The 26,014-nt window shown below is 34.6% G+C and overlaps 2 pseudogenes; both read right to left on the reverse strand.

The window, feature by feature from the left end:
• Positions 1 to 5,025: 5,025 nt before the first annotated feature.
• LOC149577392 (uncharacterized) lies at positions 5,026 to 7,297 on the reverse strand (annotated as a pseudogene).
• A 6,813-nt stretch (positions 7,298 to 14,110) lies between these two features.
• LOC149577393 (uncharacterized) lies at positions 14,111 to 16,454 on the reverse strand (annotated as a pseudogene).
• Positions 16,455 to 26,014: the final 9,560 nt, after the last annotated feature.

Raw genomic sequence — 26,014 nt, forward strand, 5'->3', positions numbered from 1 at the left:
TCTTAAGGAGGAAAAACCATAAACTTTTTATGTGTGTGGAAGAAGAAAAGAGAGAGCATTCATGGTGACTAATGTATTGTGAATTGAGATACATTATAGAATCAATTAAAGGAAAACATAGGAAAGGATTTAGAGGATGGAAGAGATACATCTGATTAGTGAGGATCAAGTACACATCAAGAAATAGGTGATCTATGATCTAGTAGTAGAGTGCTAACTACAGGATCATTACTGAGAGATTCTAATAGGTGAATTAGTTAAATCTCTTAAGAGAGTAGTCTTAACAATTTATTTTTAAATCCTTTAATAGGGTTCTTACTTCACTGTAAGTTAAATTCCTTTTACCAGGCACACTTCTAAGAGGGTGTTGAAATCCTTGAATAGGGTAAGATCTAACAATCTTGTAAGCCTTTAACAAGGCAAACCTTTTACAGGGTAGTTCATGTTTCATGATCAAACATTGTAACCTTCATTGGATACCCTTTATTACTATAGTAGTAAAGATTTATGGGTGTCATCCCACCTCAGTTTTACCTTCTCATTGGAGGGTTTTTGGGTAACCAAATATCTAGTATCATAAATGTGTTGAATGTTATTTGCTTTCATACTATGGATGAATATGTTTAGCTAGCTATTTCAGTTTACATGCACAATTGTGAGATGGATGTGTGGTGAATGAATTTATGGTTAAATTTTTGAACAACTGATTCACCCCACAAAACCCCCCCCCCCAGAGTTTACTTTTCCTATTGTATTTCCAACAAATAATTCCTATAAAGTTGAAAATAAAACCAGACTTTTCTTAAACTATGACAACTGACCTACCAACTAATCTTTGAATTTGTATATACTCATTCAAAGTTATTACAAAACACAAACTCTAAAAAAGATACAAAGATTATGAGAAAAAAGTTTGAGGGTCTAAAAAGATTTTCTAGGACTTGAAAAAAAAGTTTTGTGGACACAATGGAGAAAATTTTAATAAGTAAACCACCAAACTCCTCCTAATGAAGCCACTATAAAAATTTGAGAGAAAACCCAAGTTTGAGTCAAATATTATGACTCCTGGAAGTTGATGCATTAGAATCTGGTTAATAAATATTTAAATTATTACCTCTAATTAATTCTAGTTGTGAATTTATAGTTACCAGTTAACAAAACTAGTGATCAAATATGCCTAGAGTATAAAAACTAGTTTAAAATCAGCAAATTTATACAACCCCCTAAATTCAAAACTGTTAGATTATCAACTAAGGTGAGTTCCTAGGAGAACTTAACAAATCCAATCACGAGTTCATCCAATTTAATCATAGGTGATTCTATTTGTATTAGCAAGTGATCTACAATAGTTCAATAATATACATACCAGTATCTTTACTAATGATATAAGAAATTTTTTCCAATTTGATTCTTAAGGATTTTGAGTAATAATTAGATTAGTCTTAAAATAAAATAACTAATTGATGATAAGAATAGAGGGCTAACAATAAGGACCAAACCATTAGTGACAATGTTATGCTCTTCATTTATGAACCCCCAAAATGTAGCAGCTCTGGAGAAACAAAAAACCTTCTTTAGTAAGTCAAAATATGTTTAATTGAAGGCAAAATCCAAGTTTTCTTCTTTGCAACCTAAAGTTAAGGAAGATGGATAGATCAGGGTTTCCTTGGAGTATATAAAAAAAATGACATTTTAAATAGGCAATAGAAGATTGAATTATAGAAGTTCAAGAGAATAGAATACATCTCTAGGAAATTATCAAGAAGAAATATCTCCGATGGAGATGATAGTGGAAGAGCTATTTCCTCCCTCTTTGGAACTTCTCAAAAAAATTGAAGCATGAAGGCCAAAAAAATAACCTCACATTCAAGAAGGGAAAAAAAAAAACTATAGGGAAAATAATTGATACTTTGAAGATGAAAGATAAGATTCTTCATGATCCAAAGAAATTTAAGATCAAAGTGGATAAAGAACCAATCATTCCCTTATAAGAATAATGTGAAAATTATGTTTATTTATTTTCCAAATGCACACAATCAGGTCAAATTTGAGGAAGTTCCTTTTTTATTGGAACTCATGTACAGTAAGAAAATAGGATCTTACCAATTTTGGATCAATATTTTCTCTATATTGATTGTAGGAGCATTATTGAAAACAAAATTTCCTTTTTGGTAACAATTTAACCTTTAAAACAAAACCTTAGTAGTTTCATGTGGCTAAATCCATCAAGGAAATATTTTAAATTTTTGTAAGCATCATAATTTACTGCAATAGAGGTACACACAACTATAGGCATGGAAAGGGCTATATGGATAGTGAAAAAATTTGGCCAAATAGCTAGTCTCACTTTTTGTTACTACAAATTGCACTTAAGAATACATCAAGGCTAAACTTTCAAGTAAAGCATACTTCTTGATCAATTTTAAACAATATCTCTAAGAATCTTGCATCATTCATTGGTTCTAATAGTTATGGCATAGATTACAATTGCCAGTCATACATATGGCCCTTCAAACTTGCAAAATATATTGCATGGATCATAAGCCTACAACCCTTTATCCTAATTAAATGATTGTCTTAGTAAAATTTATTGATGATAAACTCAAGTTATTTTCTTTACACATTATTCTTTTAGTTACAATATGTTACTCACTTGTTTGTCTTCCTAAACCTATCAATTCCTAAAATGTAGAGTTCTTGAATGAGTTAACAGTACATCTATAAGATTTTGGTCATTCTATTTTTACACTCCTTTTGTTATTTATACTTTGAATTTAAGGATCTAAGGTGGTGAGACTTTAAGTGTTATCAAGTATCAAATCAAACTTACTACGGGGAAATTAATAGCTAATAGAGATAAAAGTGTTGTGTTCTAAAACCATTGTGTTCTATGGCATTATCTCTAACATGGTGAAAACTCCTTCAAAGATGGAAAACCTAGTGTCCTTTATTGAAGCTTGTCAAAGTGGTGATATGTCAATGGCCAAAGACAAGGTGGGAAAGCTTGACCTATCAATCTTATTTTCAAGACACTCAGGTTCATTCTCTTTGTACTATTTTATCAATAGTTTATCTTTTCATTCACCCCTAGGTTCCTAATATGCAGATTATGTGGGAGAGCTAGTAGATAATGCATTTACTTTTGTAAAGACCAATGCTTGACACAAAATATTTAATTCAAGAAAATAGTTTAAAATAACTCTTTAATTAAAATGTGATCTAAATTGTTGCTATGTAATAAAGTATTTTCAATATATATATATATATATATCCTTTCTATACCATGGAAGTTAGCAACATAAAAATGTTCATGTAGAATAAGAAGAAGAATTGAGTGTTGTTATTGATGGCCAAGAACATTTATTTGGTAAAATTTGCAATAACTAGTTAAGAGGAAGAAGTCTAGAGATACCTTTTGAGAAGCACTAGGATATACTCTAGTAAACCTAGAAAGAAGGAGAAAATGGATATCGGTTGATCCAAGCCATCAGTGTAATGAGTCAACACTGATGTGATGGAAGGGGAAAGCTAAATGGTGCAAACACACAAGAATGAAAAGTTGTTATTGGTTTACAACTAAGAACAAACAATTTTACCAACCTAGAACCTAGACATAGGGTTCATGGACCTTCTATGAATAGAGCGGGCTTGGAATTCAAATTTTGAATTCAAACTCAAGAGGGATAATTTTTATAATGGGTAATTATGCCCAGATATTGATAGAAGGATGTATGCAACAAATTTTAAAGGAGGATTTCTTTTGTCATTAAGTAAGAAGATATAAAGAGAAGAGTTGTGAATGAAACACACTACCATGGGGGAAGTTTTAGCAAAAGTGGTAGAGTGAAAGAAGAGAAGTGATGAACTAAACTAGGTGATAGATGGAGAAGTGAAGTTACAACACTCACTAGTTAAACAAGAAGATCAACACATCTTCATTGGAGATAGTGTAGATATCTCCATAGAAAATTAGTGCCACACTCAAGTCATACACTTAGTATTCTTTCTTACCATTGCATCTACTTATGATATCCTAGTAGTGATTGTTAGAAATAGGAATTACTGAGAGGGCGGGGGTGGGGGGGTGGTGAATCAATAATATACAAACTTTAGTCACCAACTAGATACCATTTATTACTTTGAACCATACATAAGAGAGTAAACAAGTAATGTTGAACAGTAATAGTAACCATGCACAAAGATAACTCATAACACCATATTTTGTTAACTGGGGAAACCCTGGGGAAGGGAAAAACCTAGTGGGGACAATAACCACTAGATAATTTATTGATATATATGTTCCTTGTTAGAGGATGGACCCTATTAGGGTTCAATGAGAAAATTCAATATAGATAGTCCCTAGGAGATTCCAATCCTATTAGGAGTTGTAGTATAGTAGTGTTTCATGGTCATTCTACACGAGCCCAATAGTAGGAATCCTTCACACAATTCCTCTCTTGAAAAGATAATCTTTTGGGATCAACTCCAAGGTTTCATATTTGTCTTGTGATGTACCAAAATCCACTCAGTTGAAGATAAATGTGATTGTTCATGAGGAGGTCTTTGCTGATTCTATTTTGATCATGGAATGAAGTAAAATCTGTTCACTATCTCAAAATAACACATAAAAGAACAATGTTTTTGTTTTTTTTTGTTTTTCAATGAATGCAATATAACAATGCAACTAAAATGAGTTCCTATTCTAGCAAGGGATTAGCAAAGAAAGTAATGAAACTGACAGAAAATAACATGAAATTGAAAACCTAATGGACATAAACTACAGAAAGAAACATGTTGTGAGTTAAACTTTCAAAGAAATTGGTAAGAAACCAATGAAAATAGGAGGAGCACTTCCTAGAATCAATTGATGCAATCATCGATGGGAAATTTTAATAATCGAATGATGTTTCACTCTTCATCAAATGACAAGGCCACGAAAAGTGCACTCAAGCAAGACAAAGAATTATGTGGGCACAATGTGGTGATTTCTTCTCAAGCTCGTTTATGTTAGTAGAATTCGTAAATCTATAGAACAACTTCATCAGCGAAATGGAGACCATTGAGAAGCCCACACTATTCTACTAGCAACCATACATTTTGAGCAATTTCATCCAGTATAAGAGATACACTGAGGAGCCGATGAAATCTTGCCCGCTTCACTACAAAGTGTATCAATTGATGCACAAATGCGAGAACCCCACACAAAGTAATGGCAATGAGACTTCCCAAAATAACCCAAGAGAAGGTCTTTACCTTACGGGGCCATCATCGCATAGACCGGGACATAAACCCGTATGCGGTGAATGCAAAGCTGTAGCAAACAACTAAACTGTTGATGGTCATGAACAGCATCTTGTTCTCTGCTGTAAGCTGAGAGCTCATCTCCCACATGATACAAACAAAGAGGGAGATAAAGAAGGCTATGCAGTCGAAAATAATGAAGATGACAGGAATTGGCTTTTTCAAAACCCAAATTTGAAAATTTGTGCGTTTGTTTCAAAATTTGCAAAATGGGATTAGTATACAGGACTTCCAATTTTGCCTCAAAATCAGGTTTTCCAACTTCCTAAAAAAAGTACAAATTGAAAATCAAAACCTTGTTTTGTTTTTTAAGGAGTATAAAAACAATAGATTCGACTATTTTTTGAAATTTTCCTTTATATGTCTTCACACGCATCTTTCGAGTGAAAAAAACGGTTTCAGTAAAATCCCAAAAATCAGAATGAAGATATACAAAACCTTGATTTGGCTAAACCAAGATTTGTCGAAATCCGGGTTTTCTAAATTCCATGAACCAAACGGACCGTAGACATAAAACCGTATGCAGTGAATGCAAAGCTGTAGCAAACCACTAAACTGTTGATGGTCATGAACAACATCTTGTTCATCTTGTTCTCTATTGTAAGCTGAGGGCTCATCTCCCACATGATACAAACAAAGAGGGAGAGAAAGAAGGCTATGCAGTCGAAAATAATGAAGAGCTTAAACGAAGTGAAGGATATAAGAAGAGGGCTCCCAAGATCCTCTTTAACACCAACCTGATCACCGGACTAAAAACCGCCTGGGACTGTGAAAGCAGCGGCATATGTCATGGTGGCCAAAAGTGCCGCCACAATGAGCTCTGCATTGTGTCTCTCTTCGTAGGCTTTGTTTACCATTGACCTCGCATTTTTGTACTTTTCAAGGTTCACCTGTGGTACATAGCACATGAAATGCTTATGCTTCCCTCTAAAATCTCCCACCTTTTAAATAATCCTGAATGATTCATGGTACTCGGTGACTTCTCTTGCAATCTCAAATGGTGTCTTCTCCTCACTGTTCCGCGCAAGCTTGTTCACCCCGGGCACTTTTACCAGTAAATTCACCATCTAATCCACAAAGGAAAACAACAGAATGTAAGTTAGATCCATTCAAAACAAAATTATCCTTAAAAAGTGAAGTTTGGTGGGCATTAAGACCCCAAAAGTTTCTTACGCTCTCATATTTGTTCCTTGCAGCAATGTACAAAGGAGTGTCCCCTCGCTGAACAACTAGTTGGTCACTTTCCCTGAGATGGTGGGGAATTGTAGCACCATTACCTTCATTTTCTGGACGCGGATTTGTTGGAGGGCAGTAATGCTGATTGATAAGCGCTGACAACTTTACCGTTTTCTTAATTAAATGTTCCACAAGGTTGACTTGGTTAAGCTCCACAATGTAGTGCAGGGCATTTGATGTGCGAGTTATTAAAAACTCTACAGGTTCTCTGGATACCAGGCTTACTGCCAATTTTAAAGGAGTTTCTCCTTCATTATTTGTATACTCACACAAATTGGCATTCAAATCTACCAATTTTTTAATTAGCTCCACGCGATTTTTTCTCACAGCTAAATGTAAAGCCGTGTCTCCCTTTTCATCGGCCTTTTCTATTATGTTGATCAAACCTGCATGAATCACGCAATTAAGGAGGACAAACAAATAAGGCATAGGTTTGCGAATTATAGAAAATGAGTTTAGGAAGAGAAAGACCCGAATCTCATAGCCTCTTTGCCAAATCCCGCAACAAATCTGCGTTTTATGAGATAAGAGTAGTTAAACAAGAGAAATAAGCGAAGAATAGGCTTCTAACTAAAAGAAGAGTGGATTTTAAGACATGAAAACCTTGATCCCTTGCAACTACCGCCATATGGAAACATGTTCTTCCTTCCAAGGTTTTCTTTTGAATTAAGCTTGACAGCTCAAGCTGTCCGAGCAGCTTTCTTGTAGCGACTGTGTTACCCCTTTCATAAGCATCGAAGAAGGTCGATATGGTATCCATTTTTTGAAGAATTTAGTGACGTTAACCCTGAAGACTGCTTAATCTTTTCTTTATAGATAATACAGCTTCCTTAGCTCGTAGCTGGGTACAGTGAATTCACCTTAATGGATCTATGTTGCCAATTTATTTCCCCGTGCTTGCCAATAAGCTCAATTTGACAGGATATATTATGCTACCCTATGATGTCATTCTCCTCCATTAGAGTAGATTCTTCCACTAACACCCATTGTCGTTCAATATCGCCACCGTGTATGAAACTAGCAATTGCGTTCGGGTGCGCATTTGGTCTGTGAGACATCTGGCATATAAATTGGAAAACTTTTGGTCTATTGGTTGCATACATCATTACAAAAATAAGCCCTTTAATATAAAGGAGGATAATCAGGTGTAATAATCAACATACTCATGTTTGAGAGAATGTGGAATGTCTTCATCACAAGTTATTACCAATCCAATAAATCATTTCTTAACACTAAACAATTCAACTTAAATGCTTTTAGATCTACACATTATATATAATAATAATAATAATAGAATTTTTCTTTCGTGAAGAAATACATCCAAATAATAAGGTAGCTATAAACATTTATGACTAAAGGAGATGTATAAATTCGTTATAATTTGCAAATCTATTAAGAGTCAAGTTTTTAGGAATAATGTTGGCTTTAAGAGAAAACTTTGATTCATTTGAAAATAAATAACATAAAAGAAATTATAAACAATATTTACCATATTACTCATAAGAGCCCTCTTTCTAAGGATTGGACACATTATAAGCGTAAGAAATCCAGTTAAGTGGTCCCCCCAGATCCCTAGTTGGGTCAAACTAAACTTTGACAACTCATCACTTGATAATTAGGGTCAAGAAAGAGCTGGTGATCTTATCTCAGACATGTTGGGTGACATGATGGTGGCTATTTTGTTAACCTTGCCTCATAGGATTCCTACTTGGCTAAAGTGTACCTAACTTATCATTAAATGGAGTTGGCAATCAAATGACATTATACAAAATTAATAGTCGAGTGATGAAATAAATGCCATTGTGTTACTAGTAGAGAAAAATACAATAAGATGGGAAATAGTTTGAATCATTGACAAAATTAAATATCTCCTTTCTATATTAGATGGTTACAAATGTCGACACATCTTTAGGGAGGCAAGTGACATCGTTAATAGGCTTGTAGCTATGGGTCATTTCATAAAAGTATTCATATGTTTAAATAGGTTCAAAGATCTTCCCAATGTGGTTCATGTGGAAATTTCCAAAGATACTACCAAGCTTGGCAATAATGATACTCATGGTCAAGTTAATGACGATGCAAAAACTACAATACTTTACTCTGAGATTGAGATTTAATATTTTAATTTTGTCTTAGCTCCCGATTCTCATTTCACCTATTATTTCCTCGATTTACCCTTTCTTTATTAACAACATGGGTGGAGAGCTAGATCAAATAAAATTTTATCCTAAAAAGATTTTAAGAGTAACTGGAAGGTGTATAAAGTCATTGATAAGGGCCATGTTGACAAGTACATGAATGATATGAAATAAAACATTATTTTGACCCATTATTTTCAATGATATGTTTCAATGTTTCAATATGTTGACGGTGGAACTATAAAACATTATGTTTCAATGTATTAAATAAATAAATAGATGGAACAAAAAGAAGAAGATAAAACATTACGTTTCAATGTATTAAATAAATAAATAGAATATAATAAAGTTTTCAAAATTCAAAATATTATCAATTAAAATAAGAATGTATTTCTTATTATTTATATAGTTTCAATCATTACTTTGATTTGTTTTACAATTGTTTTATTTTCAATTCAAATGTTCAACATATAAATTATTTTTTATTTAAAAGTATTTATTTTCATTTTGAAATGTAAAATTATAGTTTTATTTTAATTGTAGTCGAAATAAATTATGATACAAGAACCAATCAGTCAATATGCACCAATTTAAAAATAATTTAATAATTAAGATCAAATGTTTTAACAGAACTATAAAATTAAATAAAATGAAAATTTTAGTAAATAACAATTTGTGAAACTCACCATAATAATAATTTAGGAAGAGGAATGATAATGAGGGCAATCCTATATCAGATTTTTTTGTTAAAATATTAATTTAATTCCTTAAAATATATTTTTATTAATATTAAAAGTATTAATTAAAAAGAAATTTGACTGATTCTATAATAAATTATTAAATCTTTCTTTATAAAAGATAAGAACATATATATTGAAAGTTAAGGATTCCAACAATTAAATGTCTTACCAATCAACAAAATTAATGAAAAAAAATTATAATTTCATAATATTATCATTTATAACATCTGAAACAACTACTAAAAACACATTGAAACTTTCCAACCAAACCAAAGGTAGGATCCTAAATTCAGATATTAACTACCATTAAAACTTGAACATTATTGATTCAACAATAATGTCGTATTTTAACCTAACACATTAACTCTTAAATAATAGAAACAATTACATATTATTAGTCCCTGCCTATAAATAGGCAGGGTACTAATGTTTTTTTTTACCCCCCCTCTATTAATTTTGAGGTGGGATAATCAATATGTCTAGAAGTGGTTTCAATGATTGACAAGGATTTAGAGAGGATGTTGTACAGTGTATTGTAGAGGTTGATAGATCATAAATTATTCATCTTGGTTGGCTCACCAACTTTGTGAACAATAATAATATAATTTTGATTAAACTCTATTAACAATCTCCCTTCATTGATAAAGTCTCCAGCCATAGGAGTTGGGTCATACTTTATGATGTCCCAAAATTCTTGAAAGAAGACAGGATGGAAGCCATCCGAGCCTAAGGCCTTGAAGGCTCCCACGGAGAAAATCACTTCTTTCTACTCATCCTCAATCACTTTCTTGATCAAATTATAACTCATATCCTCATCCACCACTAGGGTTATGATTATTAGAAGTTCCTCACTCGTAATCCTATTAGGAGAAAGTTTTGATTGATTGTAGATATCTTGAAAGTATTTAGTATCCTAGTTCCCTAAATCAGCTTCCTCAAGATGCTCTCCATTACTGTTATTTTGTAGCTTCATAATAGGGTTATTGTCATTTTAGAGAGATACATGGGAAAAAATTCAATAGTCCTATCCCCCTCAGTAAGGCACTGGACCTAGGATCTTTCCTTCCAAGAGATTTCCTCCCTATGAAAATTTTCTTTCGATTTATTTCTTAATTCCCTTTCTTACTTGTTAATATCCTCAAAGTAATCGCCATTAGCCATGGCACTGTGAGTATCCTCAAGCTTCTTTGTAATATCTTTTTGTGTTTAAAAATGTCCCCAAAAGTGGATTTCATCCAAGTACTCACATCCCTTTTAATACTTTCTAATTTTCTAGCTATTCTATAATAATTGTATCTTGCACTCCAATGTTCCACCTCTACTTGATGCACTCCTTGAAATGAGGGTGCATGTGCCACATAATCTCATATCAAAAGGGTTTACAAGCTGAAGAATCATGATTGGCCTAGCTAAATAAAATCACGGTTTGGTCAGAAATCATCCTAGGCAATGCATGAATTTGATTATATTTAATTAATAAATTAGGTTTCTGTTATTCCTTTAATAGAGCCACTTTTTATAAAATATCTTAGCATTATTTAATTAATTTTTCTTATGTCTCATACAGAAGATTTGATTAAATAAATTTTTGCATTAATTTTGTTAAATAAATATATGCTCTTCCCTTTGACTATGAAATTAAGTAAATTATCATGTCCTTTGAATTCAATTCATTTAGCTACTTCCTTTAGATAGAATTTAAATTAATTTTTATTTAAGCCTCGACCCCTTAATGTGAAATATCCTCCTACATTTGCTAACTCCAAAGTAAACCACCCCATAATTCTCTCCAACTAGCCTAATTACTCCCCTAAATATGTGCACATTTGTAGTCCAAAATAATTAAGATAAATAACCAGTTATGTCTTAAGTCATTTTCTCTCTTAAAAGCACCTTGTCCTCCTAACTTCCCCAACCACTTGTTCTCCAATGTTCACATTTGTCACCCTTACATGAATGATTAGCCAAAGCCACTCCTTCAAATTTGTATCTTATTACCAATTTCTCATAAATTAGAACAAAGTGGGTGATTACTTGAGTAACCGGGCTTGAGAGCATGTTAGTGGCTGAGATTTTAAAGAGAGGGGTGGGTTTCCTTGTGATAATATGGAGACATTAAAAATATTAGTGTTAGAGAACAAGATTATGTAATCTTGATGCTTGAGAGATCTTTTTTAAAAAAATCATTTGTTTCTTATCTTTTAGTAGGCCCACAACTTGTACTTTATCTTTCTCACTTCATTTTAATAATATTCACCTACATTTTTACCTAATTTTTATAAAGTATACCAATTAGATTATATGCAACTTAAAATTAAATATCACTCTATTTTATATTCAACTTTAATCTATAGTATTATAAAATCAAATTATTTTCTTAATCAACTTTTATCAAATCTATTCATACATTACAGCGCCTTGCAAGTACTAGATGGACGTTGACTGGAGTATAAGGAATATATACAAAAGATGGCTACAGCTGGACAACATGATAAAGTAAAATTAAGCTTTGAAGTTTTGCATATTGGAATGCTAAGAAATTAAAAGTATTCTCAAAATTAATTATAATCCATAAATTTAAGTTGTGTGCATGTATGTGGTCAATTGGGAACATAAAACCTCACCATGGTTCAACAAAAGGAATAATAATGAAAGAGCACAAGGTGAATGTTCTCGACAGAAGGAATTGCAATGTCTTCCGAGTCGAGTTGACAGAATGACACTTTACCAAAACTGCAAGCGATTTGAAATAAATAATTATTCCCCAAACACGGTGGAACTATAAAGCCATTTTGTTTCAATGTATTAAATAAATAAATAGATGGAACAAAAAGAAGAAGATAAAACATTATGTTTCAATGTATTAAATAAATAAATAGAATATAATAAAGTTTTCAAAATTCAAAATAATATCAATTAAAATAAGAATGTATTTCTTATTATTTATATAGTTTCAATCATTACTTTGATTTTTTTACAATTGTTTTATTTTCAATTCAAATGTTCAACATATAAATTATTTTTTATTTAAAAGTATTTATTTTCATTTTGAAATGTAAAATTATAATTTTATTTTAATTGTAGTCGAAATAAATTAGGATACAAGAACCAATCAGTCAATATGCACCAATTTAAAAATAATTTAATAATTAAGATCAAATGTTTTAACAGAACTATAAAATTAAATAAAATGAAAATGTTATTAAATAACAATTTGTGAAGCTCACCATAATAATAATTTAGGAAGAGGAATGATAATGAGGGCAATCCTATATCAGCTTTTTTTGTTAAAATATTAATTTAATTCCTTAAAATATATTTTTATTAATATTAAAAGTATTAATTAAAAAGAAATATGACTGATTCTAAAATAAATTATTAACTCTTTCTTTATAAAAGATAAGAATATATATATTGAAAGTTAAGGATTCCAAAAACTAAATGTCTTACCAATCAACAAAATTAATGAAAAAAAAATTATAATTTCATAATATTATCATTTATAACATCTGAAACAACTACTAAAAACACATTGAAACTTTCCAACCAAACCAAAGGTAGGATCCTAAATTCAGATATTAAGTACCATTAAAACTTGAACATTATTGATTCAACAATAATGTCGTATTTTAACCTAACACATTAACTCTTAAATAATAGAAATAATTATATATTATTAGTCCCTGCCTATAAATAGGCAGGGTACTAATGTTTTTTTTTACCCCCCCTCTATTAATTTTTGGAGAACAATTACACTATTTCTAAAGTTATGCCTTAAGTTCAACAAACTTTCTATTTTGAAATTAATTTATATTGATTTATTACCTTTTTCTAATTGGTCCATTACATTTTTGGTGGGGTTTATTTTATTTTTCCATTTGAAAAAATACAATATTTTATAACATTCATTAATGAATTCATTAATTGCACTCTATCTTTTAAATATTTGTGACAAGTTCATTATTAATTACAACTTTATCTTTTGTATATTTTTCACAAGTTCATTAGAGTTATAAAATAATTACAATTTCATCTTTTAGATATTTGTCACAAGCTGATTAGATTTATTAAAAAGTCATGTGTTTTATCTTTCACAACAAAAATAATGTCTGATCAATATTAATATCACAATTTTTAGTTTTGAATATAGTAAATAAAAATGTTAATATATTTTATATTATTTTAAAATTTGGTTTTATATAAATCAATAATTACTAAATTTGATTTTTTATTAAAATATATTATTGCTATTAAGAATTGTATTGCTTTATATATATAAACTTTACTATATATCAATTTAAAAAATTAAAAACAATTAATCTCCAAATTTAACTTATGTAATAAAATTCTAAAAATCTTAAATTTCTTAGATAAAATTTTACTTATTCAAATCTCGCAATTTTACAATGCATTACATTATGTTGTATATTTTTAGACAATGGCTAGTCGCCACATTATTCTATAAAATTAAAATTTAAAATATTAATTAAAAATATAAAGTAAATTTGCTAAAATTTATAACTTCTCTTTTCAAAACCATAATTTTAACAAATATTACGTCCAATTTGTTTCCCTAGAGGCAGGGACTTCAGCTCTTAAAGAGCTCTATTTTTAATAACTTTTCATATTTTAACATTAATTTCATATTGTTTCTCATATCAATAATCAAACATCAAATGTAATTTCAATAGCAAGCTAAGCCTGGTTGAAGCTACCTTCATCTTCCTGACGAAGTCCACTGAACTTGCAATGCCCAGAGATAAAATCATGAACAACTTCATCAGCGGAATGGAGACCGTTAAGAAGCCCACACTATTCTACTAGCAACCATACGTTTTGAGCAATTTCATCCAGTATAAGAGATACACTGAGGAGCCGATGAAATCCTGCCCGCTTCACTACAAAGTGTATCGATTGATGCACAAATGCGAGAACCCCACACAAAGTAATGGCAATGAGATTTCCCAAAATAACCCAAGAGAAGGTCTTTACCTTATGAGCCATCATCGCATAGACCGCGGACATAAACCTGTATGCGGTGAATGCAAAGCTGTAGCAAACAACTAAACTGTTGATGGTCATGAACAGCATCTTGTTCTCTGTCGTAAGCTGAGAGCTCATCTCCCACATGATACAAACAAAGAGGGAGAGAAAGAAGGCTATGCAGTCGAAAATAATGAAGATGACAGGAATTGGCTTTTTCAAAACCTGGATTTGAAAATTTGTGCGATTGTTTCAAAATTTTCAAAATGGGATTAGTATACAGGACTCCCAATTTTGCCTCAAAATCAGGTTTTCCAACTTCCTAAAAAAAGTAGGAATTGAAAATCAAAACCTGGTTTTGTTTTTTAAGGAGTGTAAAAACAATAGATTGGAATATTTTTTGAAATTTGCCTTTACATGTCTTCACACGGATCTTCCGAGTGAAAAAAACGGTTTCAGTAAAATCCCAAAAATCAGAATGAAGATATAAAAAACCTCGATTTGGCTAAACCAAGATTTGTAGAAATCTGGGAGTTCTAAATTCCATGAACCAAACGGACCGTAGACACAAAACCGTATGCGGTGAATGCAAAGCTGTAGCAAACCACTAAACTGTTGATGGTCATGAACAACATCTTGTTCATCTTGTTCTCTATTGTAAGCTGAGGGCTCATCTCCCACATGATACAAACAAAGAGGGAGAGAAATAAGGCTATGTTGTCGAAAATAATGAAGAGCTTAAACGAAGTGAAGGATATAAGAAGAGGGCTCCCAAGATCCTCTTTAACACCAGCCTGATCACCGGACTGAAAACCGCCTGGGACTGTGAAAGCAGCGGCATATGTCATGGTGGCCAAAAGTGCCGCCACAACGAGCTCTGCATTGTGTCTCTCTTCATAGGCTTTGTTTACCATTGACCTCGCATTGTTGTACTTTTCAAGGTTCACCTGTGGTACACAGCACATGAAATGCTTATGCTTCCCTCTAAAATCTCCCACCTTTTAAATAATCCTGAATGATTCATGGTACTCGGTGACTTCTCTTGCAATCTCAAATGGTGTCTTCTCCTCACTGTTTCGTGCAAGCTTGTTCACTCCGGGCACTTTTACCAGTAAATTCACCATCTAATCCACAAAGGAAAACAACAGAATGTAAGTTAGATCCATTCAAAACAAAATTATCCTTAAAAAGTGAAGTTTGGTGGGCATTAAGACCCCAAAAGTTTCTTATGCTCTCATATTTGTTCCTTGCAGCAATGTACAAAGGAGTGTCCCCTCGCTGAACAACTAGCTGGTCACTTTCCGTGAGATGGTGGGGAATTGTGGCACCATTACCTTCATTTTCTGGACGCGGATTTGTTGGAGGGCAGTAATGCTGATTGATAAGCGCTAACAACTTTACCATTTTCTTAATTAAATGTTCCACAAGCTTGACTTGGTTAAGCTCCACAATGTAGTGCAGGGCATTTGATGTGCGAGTTATTAAAAACTCTACAGGTTCTCTAGATACCAGGCTTACTGCCAATTTTAGTGGAGTTTCTCCTTCATTATTTGTATACTCACACAAATTGGCATTCAAATCTACCAATTCTTTTTTAATTAGCTCCACGCGATTTTTTCTCACAGCAAAATGTAAAGCCGTGTCTCCTTTTTCATCGGCCTTTTCTATTATGTTGATCAAACCTCCATGAATCACGCAATTAAGAAGGACAAACAAATAAGGCATAGCTTTGCGAATTATAGAAAATGAGTTTAGGAAGAGAAAGACCTGAATCTCGTAGCCTCTTTGCCAAATCCCGCAACAAATCTGCGTTTTATGAGATAAGAGTAGTTAAACAAGAGAAATAAGCGAAGAATAGGCTTCTAACTAAAAGAAGAGTGGATTTTAAGACATGAAAACCTTGATCCCCTGCAACTACCGCCATATGGAAACATGTTCTTCCTTCCAAGGTTTTCTTTTGAATTAAGCTTGACAGCTCAAGCTGTCCGAGCAGCTTTCTTGTAGCGACTGCGTTACCCCTTTCATAAGCATCGAAGAAGGTCGATATGGTATCCATTTTTCGAAGAATTTAGTGACGTTAACCCTGAAGACTGCTTAATCTTTTCTTTATAGATAATACAGCTTCCTTAGCTCGTAGCTGGGTACAGTGAATTCACCTTAATGGATCTATGTTGCCAATTTATTTCCCCGTGCTTGCCAATAAGCTCAATTTGACAGGATATATTATGCTACCATATGACGTCATTCTCCTCCATTAGAGTAGATTCTTCCATTAACAGCCATTGTCATTCAATATCGCCACCGTGTATGAAACTAGCAATTGTGTTCGGGTGCGCATTTGGTCTGTGAGACATCTGGCATATAAATTGGAAAACTTTTGGTCTATTTGTCGCATACATCATTACAAAAATAAGCCCTTTAATATAAAAGACGATAATCAGGTGTAATAATCAACATACTCATGTTTGAGAGAATGTGGAATGTCTTCATCACAAGTTATTACCAATCCAATAAATCATTTCTTAACACTAAACAATTCAACTTAAATGCTTTTAGATCTACACATTATATATAATAATAATAATAATAGAATTTTTCTTTGCTGAAGAAATACATCCAAATAATAAGGTAGCTATAAACATTTATGACTAAAGGAGATGTATAAATTCGTTATAATTTGCAAATCTATTAAGAGTCAAGTTTTTAGGAATAATGTTGGCTTTAAGAGAAAACTTTGATTCATTTGAAAATAAATAACATAAAGGAAATGATAAACAATATTTACCATATTACTCATAAGAGCCCTCTTTCTAAGGATTGGACACATTATAAGAGTAAGAAACCCGGTTAAGTGGTCCCCCCAGATCCCTAGTTGGGTCAAAGTAAACTTTGACAACTCATCACTTGATAATTAGGGTCAAGAAAGAGCTGGTGATCTTATCTCAGACATGTTGGGTGACATGATGGTGGCTATTTTGTTAACCTTGCCTCATAGGATTCCTACTTGGCTAAAGTGTACGTAACTTATCATTAAATGGAGTTGGCAATCAAATGACATTATACGAAATTAATAGTCGAGTGATGAAATAAATGCCATTGTGTTACTAGTAGAGAAAAATACAATAAGATGGGAAATAGTTTGAATCACTGACAAAATTAAATATCTCCTTTCTATATTAGATGGTTACAAATGTCGACACATCTTTAGGGAGGCAAGTGACATCGTTAATAGGCTTGTAGCCATGGGCCATTTCATAAAAGTATTCATATGTTTAAATAGGTTCAAAGATCTTCCCAATGTGGTTCATGTGGAAATTTCCAAAGATACTACCAAGCTTGGCAATAATGATACTCATGGTCAAGTTAATGACGTTGCAAAAACTACAATACTTTACTTTGAGATTGAGATTTAATATTTTAATTTTATCTTAGCTCCCGATTCTCATTTCACCTATTATTTCCTCGATTTACCCTTTCTTTATTAACAACATCGGTGGAGAGCTAGATCAAATCAAATTTTATCCTAAAAAGATTTTAAGAGTAACTGGAAGGTGTATAAAGTCATTGATAAGGGCCATGTTGACAAGTACATGAATGACATGAAATAAAAAAATTATTTTGACACATTATTTTGAATGATATGTTTCAATGTTTCAATATGTTGACGGTGGAACTATAAAACATTATGTTTCAATGTATTAAATAAGTAAATAGATGGACCAAAAAGAAGAAGATAAAACATACTATTTCAATGTATTAAATAAATAAATAGAATATAATAAAGTTTTCCAAATTCAAAATAATATCAATTGAAATAAGAATGTATTTCTTATTGTTTATATAGTTTCAATCATTACTTTGATTTGTTTTACAATTCTTTTATTTTCAATTCAAATGTTCAACATATAAATTATTTTTTATTTAAAAGTATTTATTTTCATTTTGAAATGTAAAATTATAGTTTTATTATAATTGTAGTCGAAATAAATTATGATACAAGAACCAATCAGTCAATATGCACCAATTTAAAAATAATTTAATAATTAAGATCAAATGTTTTAAATGAACTATAAAATTAAATAAAATGAAACTTTTATTAAATAACAATTTGTGAAGCTCACCATAATAATAATTTAGGAAGAGGAATGATAATGAGGGCAATCCTATATCAGATTTTTTTGTTAAAATATTAATTTAATTCCTTAAAATATATTTTTATTAATATTAAAAGTATTAATTAAAAAGAAATATGACTGATTCTATAATAAATTATTAAATCTTTCTTTATAAAAGATAAGAAAATATATATTGAAAGTTAAGGATTCCAACAACTAAATGTCTTACCAATCAACAAAATTAATGAAAAAAAATTATAATTTCATAATATTATCATTTATAACATCTGAAACAACTAATAAAAACACATTGAAACTTTCCAACCAAACCAAAGGTAGGATCCTAAATTCAGATATTAACTACCATTAAAACTTGAACATTATTGATTCAACAATAATGTCGTATTTTAACCTAACACATTAACTCTTAAATAATAGAAACAATTATATATTATTAGTCCCTGCCTATAAATAGGCAAGGTACTATTGTTTTTTTCTACCCCCCCTCTATTAATTTTGAGGTGGGAGAATCAATATGTCTAGAAGTGGTTTCAGTGATTGACAAGGATTTAGAGAGGATCTTGTACATTGTATTGTAGAGGTTGATAGATCTTAAATTATTCATCTTGGTTGGCTCACCAACTTTGTGAACAATAATAATACAATTTTGATTAAACTCTATTAACAATCTTCCTTCATTGATAAAGTCTCTAGCCACAGGACTCGGGTCATACTTTATGATGTCCCAAAATTCTTGAAAGAAGACAGGATGGAAGCCATCTGAGCCTAAGGCCTTGAAGGCTCCCACGGAGAAAATCACTTCTTTCTACTCATCCTCAATCACTTTCTTGATCAAATTATAACTCATATCCTCATCCACCACTAGGGTTATGATTATTAGAAGTTCCTCACTCGTAATCCTATTCGGAGAAAGTTTTGATTGATTGTAGATATCTTGAAAGTATTTAGTATCCTAGTTCCCTAAATCAGCTTCCTTAAGATGCTCTCCATTACTGTCATTTTGTAGCTTCATAATAGGGTTATTGTCATTTTAGAGAGATATATGTGAAAAAATTGAATAGTCCTATCCCCCTCAGTAAGGCATTGGACCTAGGATCTTTGCTTCCAAGAGATTTCCTCCCTATGAAAAATTTCTTTCCATTTATTTCTTAATTCCCTTTCTTCCTTGTTAATATCCTCAAAGTAATCGCCATTAGCCATGGCACTGTGAGTATCCTCAAGCTTCTTTGTAATATCTTTTTGTGTTTAAAAATGTCCCCAAAAGTGGATTTCATCCAAGTACTCACATTCCTTTTAATACTTTCTAATTTTCCAGCTATTCTATAATAATTGTATCTTGCACTCCAATGTTCCACCTCTACTTGATGCACTCCTTGAAATGAGGGTGCATGTGCCACATAATCTCATATCAAAAGGGTTTACAAGCTGAAGAATCGTGATTGGCCTAGCTAAATATAATCACGGATTGGTCAGAAATCATCCTAGGGAATGCATGAATTTGATTATATTTAATTAATAAATTAGGTTTCTGTTATTCCTTTAATAGAACCATTTTTTATAAAATATCTTAGCATTATTTAATTAATTTTTCTTATGTCTCATATAGTAGATTTGATTAAATAAATTTTTGCATTAATTTTGTTAAATAAATATCTGCTCTTCCCTTTGACTATGAAATTAAGTAAATTATCATGTCCTTTGAATTCAATTCATTTAGCTACTTCCTTTAGATAGAATTTAAATTAATTTTTATTTAAGCCTCGACCCCTTAATGTGAAATATCCTCCTACATTTGCTAACTCCAAAGTAAACCACCCCATAATTCTCTCCAACTATCCTAATTACTCCCCTAAATATGTGCACATTTGTAGTCCAAAATAATTAAGATAAATAACCAGTTATGTCTTAAGTCATTTTCTCTCTTAAAAGCACCTTGTCCTCCTAACTTCTCCAACCACTTGTTCTCCAATGTTCACATTTGTCACCCTTACATGAATGATTAGCCAAAGCCACTCCTTCAAATTTGTATCTTATTACCACTTTCTCATAAATTACAACAAAGTGGGTGATTACTTGACTAAGTGGGCTTCAGAGCATGTTAGTGGCTAAGATATTAAAGAGAGGGGTGGGTTTCCTTGTGATAATATGGAGACATTAAAAATATTAGTGTTAGAGAACAAGATTATGTAATCTTGATGCTTGAGACTTCTTTTTTTTTTAAATCATTTGTTTCTTATCTTTTAGTAGGCCCACAACTTGTACTTTATATTTCCCACTTCATTTTAATAATATTCACCTACATTTTTACCTAATTTTTATAAAGTATACTAATTAGATTATATGTAACTTAAAATTAAATATCACTCTATTTTATATTCAACTTTAATCTATAGTATTATAAAATCAAATTGTTTTCTTAATCAACTTTTATCAAATCTATTCATACATTATAGCGCCTTGGTGGTACTGGATGGACGTTGACTGGAGTATAAGGCATATATACAAAAGATGGCTACAGCTGGACAACATGATAAAGTAAAATTAAGCTTTGACGTTTTGCATATTTGAATGCTAAGAAATTAAAAGTATTCTCAAAATTAATTATAATCCATAAATTTAAGTTGTGTGGATGTATGTGGTCAATTGGGAACATAAAACCTCACCATGGTTCAACGAAAGGAATAATAATGAAAGAGCACAAGGTGAATGTTCTCGACAGAAAGAATTGCAATGTCTTCTGAGTCGAGTTGACAGAATGACACTTTACCAAATCTGCAAGCGATTTGAAATAAATAATTATCTCCCAAACACGGTGGAACTATAAAGCCATTTTGTTTCAATGTATTAAATAAATAAATAGATGGAACAAAAAGAACAAGATAAAACATTATGTTTCAATGTATTAAATAAATAAATAGAATATAATTAAGTTTTCGTGAGTGAGTAGCCGAGTTGGTGTGAAGGCGAGTCGTGAGGCGTAGTGTTAGGCTAATGATCCCGGTGCTACGCATCAACTCCGATTCGAGCCACACTAGGTTTACCACAAACCCTTTTTTAAGGGTGAGTGAGTAGCCGAGTTGGTGTGAAGGCGAGTCGTGAGGCGTAGTGTTAGGCTAATGATCCCGGTGCTACGCATCAACTCCGGTTCGAGTCACACTAGGTTTACCACAAACCCTTTTAAAGGGTGAGTGAGTAGCCGAGTTGGTGTGAAGGCGAGTCGTGAGGCATAGTGTTAGGCTAATTATCCCGGTGCTACGCATCAACTCCGGTTCGAGTCACACTAGGTTTACCACAAACCCTTTTAAGGGTGAGTGACTAGCCGAGTTGGTGTGAAGGCGAGTCGTGAGGCATAGTGTTAGGCTAATGATTCCGGTGCTACGCATCAACTCTGGTTCGAGTCACACTAGGTTTACCACAAACCCTTTTAAGGGTGAGTGAGTAGCCGAGTTGGTGTGAAGGCGAGTCATGAGGCGTAGTGTTAGGCTAATGATCCCGGTGCTACACATCAACTCCGGTTCGAGTCACACTAGGTTTACCACAAACCCTTTTAAGGGTGAGTGAGTAGCCGAGTTGGTGTGAAGGCGAGTCGTGAGGTGCTACGCATCAACTCCGGTTCGAGTCACACTAGGTTTACCACAAACCCTTTTAAGGGTGAGTGAGTAGCCGAGTTGGTGTGAAGGCGAGTCGTGAGGCGTAGTGTTAGGCTAATGATCCCGGTGCTATGCATCAACTCCGGTTCGAGTCACACTAGGTTTACCACAAACCCTTTTAAGGGTGAGTAAGTAGCCGAGTTGGTGTGAAGGCGAGTCGTGATGCGTAGTGTTAGGCTAATGATCCCGGTGCTACGCATCAACTCCGGTTCGAGTCACAGTAGGTTTACCACAAACCCTTTTAAAGGGTGAGTGAGTAGCCAAGTTCGTGTGAAGGCGAGTCATGATGTGTAGTGTTAGGCTAATGATCCCGGTGCTACGCATCAAATCCGGTTCGAGTCACACTAGGTTTACCACAAACCCTTAAAGGGTGAGTGAGTAGTCGAGTTGGTGTGAAGGCGAGTCGTGAGGCGTAGTGTTAGGCTAATGATCCTGGTGCTACGCATCAACTCCGGTTCGAGTCACACTAGGTTTACCACAAACCCTTTTAAGGGTGAGTGAGTAGCCGAGTTTGTGTGAAGGCGAGTCGTGAGGCGTAGTGTTAGGCTAATGATCCCGGTGCTACGCATCAACTCCGGTTCGAGTCACGCTAGGTTTACCACAAACCCTTTTAAGGGTGAGTGAGTAGCCAAGTTGGTGTGAAGGCGAGTCATGAGGCGTAGTGTTAGGCTAATGATCCCGGTGCTAAGCATCAACTCCGGTTCGAGTCACACTAGGTTTACCACAAACCCTTTTAAGGGTGAGTGAGTAGCCGAGTTGGTGTGAAGGCGAGTCGTAAGGCGTAGTGTTAGGCTAATGATCCCGGTGCTACGCATCAACTCCGGTTCGAGTCACACTAGGTTTACCACAAAACATTTAAGGGTGAGTGAGTAGCTGAGTTGGTGTGAAGGCGAGTCGTGAGGCGTAGTGTTAGGCTAATGATCCCGGTGCTACGCATCAATTACGGTTTGAGTCTCACTAGGTTTACCACAAACTCTTTTAAGGGTGAGTGAGTAGCCGAGTTGGTGTGAAGGCGAGTCGTGAGGCGTAGTGTTAGGCTAATGATCCCAGTGCTACGCATCAACTCCGGTTCGAGTCACACTAGGTTTACCACAAACCCTTAAGGTTGAGTGAGTAGCTGAGTTGGTGTGAAGGTGATTCATGAGGCGTAGTGTTAGGCTAATGATCCTGGTGCTACGCATCAACTCCGGTTCGAGTCACACTAGGTTTACCACAAACCCTTTTAAGGGTGAGTGAGTAGCCGAGTTGGTGTGAAGGCGAGTCGTGAGGCGTAGTGTTAGGCTAATGATCCCGATGCTACGCGTCAACTTCGGTTCGAGTCACACAAGGTTTACCACAAACCCTTTTAAGGGTGAGTGAGTAGCCGAGTTGGTGTGAAGGCGAGTCATGAGGTGTAGTGTTAGGCTAATGATCTCGGTGCTACGCATCAACTTCGGTTCGAGTCACACTAGGTTTACCACAAACCCTTTAATGATCCCGGTGCTACGCATCAACTCCGGTTCGAATCACACTAGGTTTACCACAAACCCTTTTAAGGGTGAGTGAGTAGCCGAGTTGGTGTGAAGATGACTCGTGAGGCGTAGTGTTAGGCTAATGATCCCGGTGCTACGCATCAACTCCGGTTCGAGTCACATTAGGTTTACCACAAACCTTTTTAAGGGTGAGTGAGTAGCCGAGTTGGTGTGAAGGCGAGTCATGAGGCGTAGTGTTAGACTAATGATCCCGATGCTACGCATCAACTCCGGTTCAAGTCACACTAGGTTTACCACAAACCCTTTAAGGGTGAGTGAGTAGCCTAGTTGGTGTGAAGGCGAGTCGTGAGGCGTAGTGTTAGGCTAATGATCCCGGTGCTATGCATCAACTCCGGTTTGAGTCACACTAGGTTTACCACAAACCCTTTAAGGGTGAGTGAGTAGCCGAGTTGGTGTGAAGGCGAGTCGTGAGGCGTAGTGTTAGGCTAATGATCCTGGTGCTACGCATCAACTCCGGTTCGAGTCACACTAGGTTTACCACAAATCCTTTTAAGGGTGAGTGATTAGCCGAGTTGGTGTGAAGGCGAGTCGTGAGGGGTAGTGTTAGGCTAATGATCCTGGTGCTATGCATCAACTCTGTTCGAGTCACACTAGGTTTACCACAAACCCTTTTAAGGGTGAGTGAGTAGCCGAGTTGGTGTGAAGGTGAGTCGTGAGGCGTAGTGTTAGGCTAATGATCTCGGTGCTACGCATCAACTCCGGTTCGAGTCACACTAGGTTTACCAAAAACCCTTTTAAGGGTGAGTGAGTAGCCGAGTTGGTGTGAAGGCGAGTCGTGAGGCGTAGTGTTAGGCTAATGATTTTGGTGCTACGCATCAACTCCAGTTCGAGTCACACTAGGTTTACCACAAACCCTTTAAGGGTGAGTGAGTAGCCGAGTTGGTGTGAAGGCGAGTCGTGAGGCATAGTGTTAGGCTAATGATCCCAGTGCTACACATCAACTCCGGTTCGAGTCACACTAGGTTTACCACAAACCCTTTTAAGGGTGAGTGAGTAGCTAAGTTGGTGTGAAGGCGAGTCGTGAGGCGTAGTGTTAGGCTAATGATCCCGGTGCTACGCATCAACTCCGGTTCGAGTCACGCTAGGTTTACCACAAACCCTTTTAAGGGTGAGTGAGTAGCCAAGTTGGTGTGAAGGCGAGTCATGAGGCGTAATGTTAGGCTAATGATCCCGGTGCTACGCATCAACTCCGGTTCGAGTCACACTAGGTTTACCACAAACCCTTTTAGGCTAATGATCCCGGTGCTATGCATCAACTCCAGTTCGAATCACACTAGGTTTACCACAAACCCTTTAAGGGTGAGTGAGTAGCCGAGTTGGTGTGAAGGCGAGTCGTGAGGCGTAGTGTTAGGCTAATGATCCCGGTGCTACGCATCAACTCCGGTTCGAGTCACACTAGGTTTACCACAAACCCTTTTAAGGGTGAGTGAGTAGCCGAGTTGGTGTGAAGGCGAGTCGTGATGCTGAGGTCCCTTGGTGGAAGCAAGTCTGGAATAAAGTTTCTTGGTCCAAGTGCAATTTTTTCATGTGGCTAGTGGCTCACAACCACTGTCTTACCTGGGATAATCTTTGTAAACGTGGATTTTAGGGCCCCTCTTATTGTGTTTTGTGTGGTAATGGAGAGGAGTTTGTCTCCCATCTGTTCTTCCATTGCTCCTATTCTACTCAGATATGGCACCTTTGGTGGAGTGCTTGGTGTTACTCTTGTCGGCATGCTTGCTCTTTGCCTGAGTTCTGGGCTCACTTGGGTAGTGCTCCCTCCAAGTTTTCTTCTCTCCATGCTGCCTGGATTGCTGGCCCATCTTTCATGCTTTGGCATATCTGGTTGGAGAGGAATCGTCGCATATTCCAAGATGTTCAACTTGGTGTTTTGCATCTTTGGTGGAAAATATCACATTCTCTCCAGGAAACTATTCTTGTGAAGTGTGAGCTTGATGGGGGTATGGATCTAGTTGATCTTGCTATCTATAATCGCCTCAATTTTCATCTACAAGATGGGGTTGCGGCTCATAGGTTTCCTTCTATGTCCAAGCAGCTTCACCATCAGAGGAAGGGTCGGGTTAACTGGGATGGGCACTGGACTCGTCCTCCCTGTGGAGTTCTGAAAATTAACACTGATGGTTCTTCTCGTGGGAATCCTGGTCCGGCTGGTATTGGCGGAGTGGCTCGTTGTAGTTCTGGGAATGTTAAATTTTTTTTCTCAATTCATAAGGGTGATTATACTAACAATCTCATGGAAGCTCAGGCTATTTTATATGCTGTGGAACAGTGTTGCTTGTGGGGATGGAGTAAGATTAT

The sequence above is a fragment of the Cupressus sempervirens genome, chromosome 1 (assembly GCF_028749045.1).
Source record: "Cupressus sempervirens isolate cs-2001-9-10 chromosome 1, ASM2874904v1, whole genome shotgun sequence".
In the NCBI taxonomy this organism is placed as follows: Eukaryota; Viridiplantae; Streptophyta; class Pinopsida; order Cupressales; family Cupressaceae; genus Cupressus; species Cupressus sempervirens.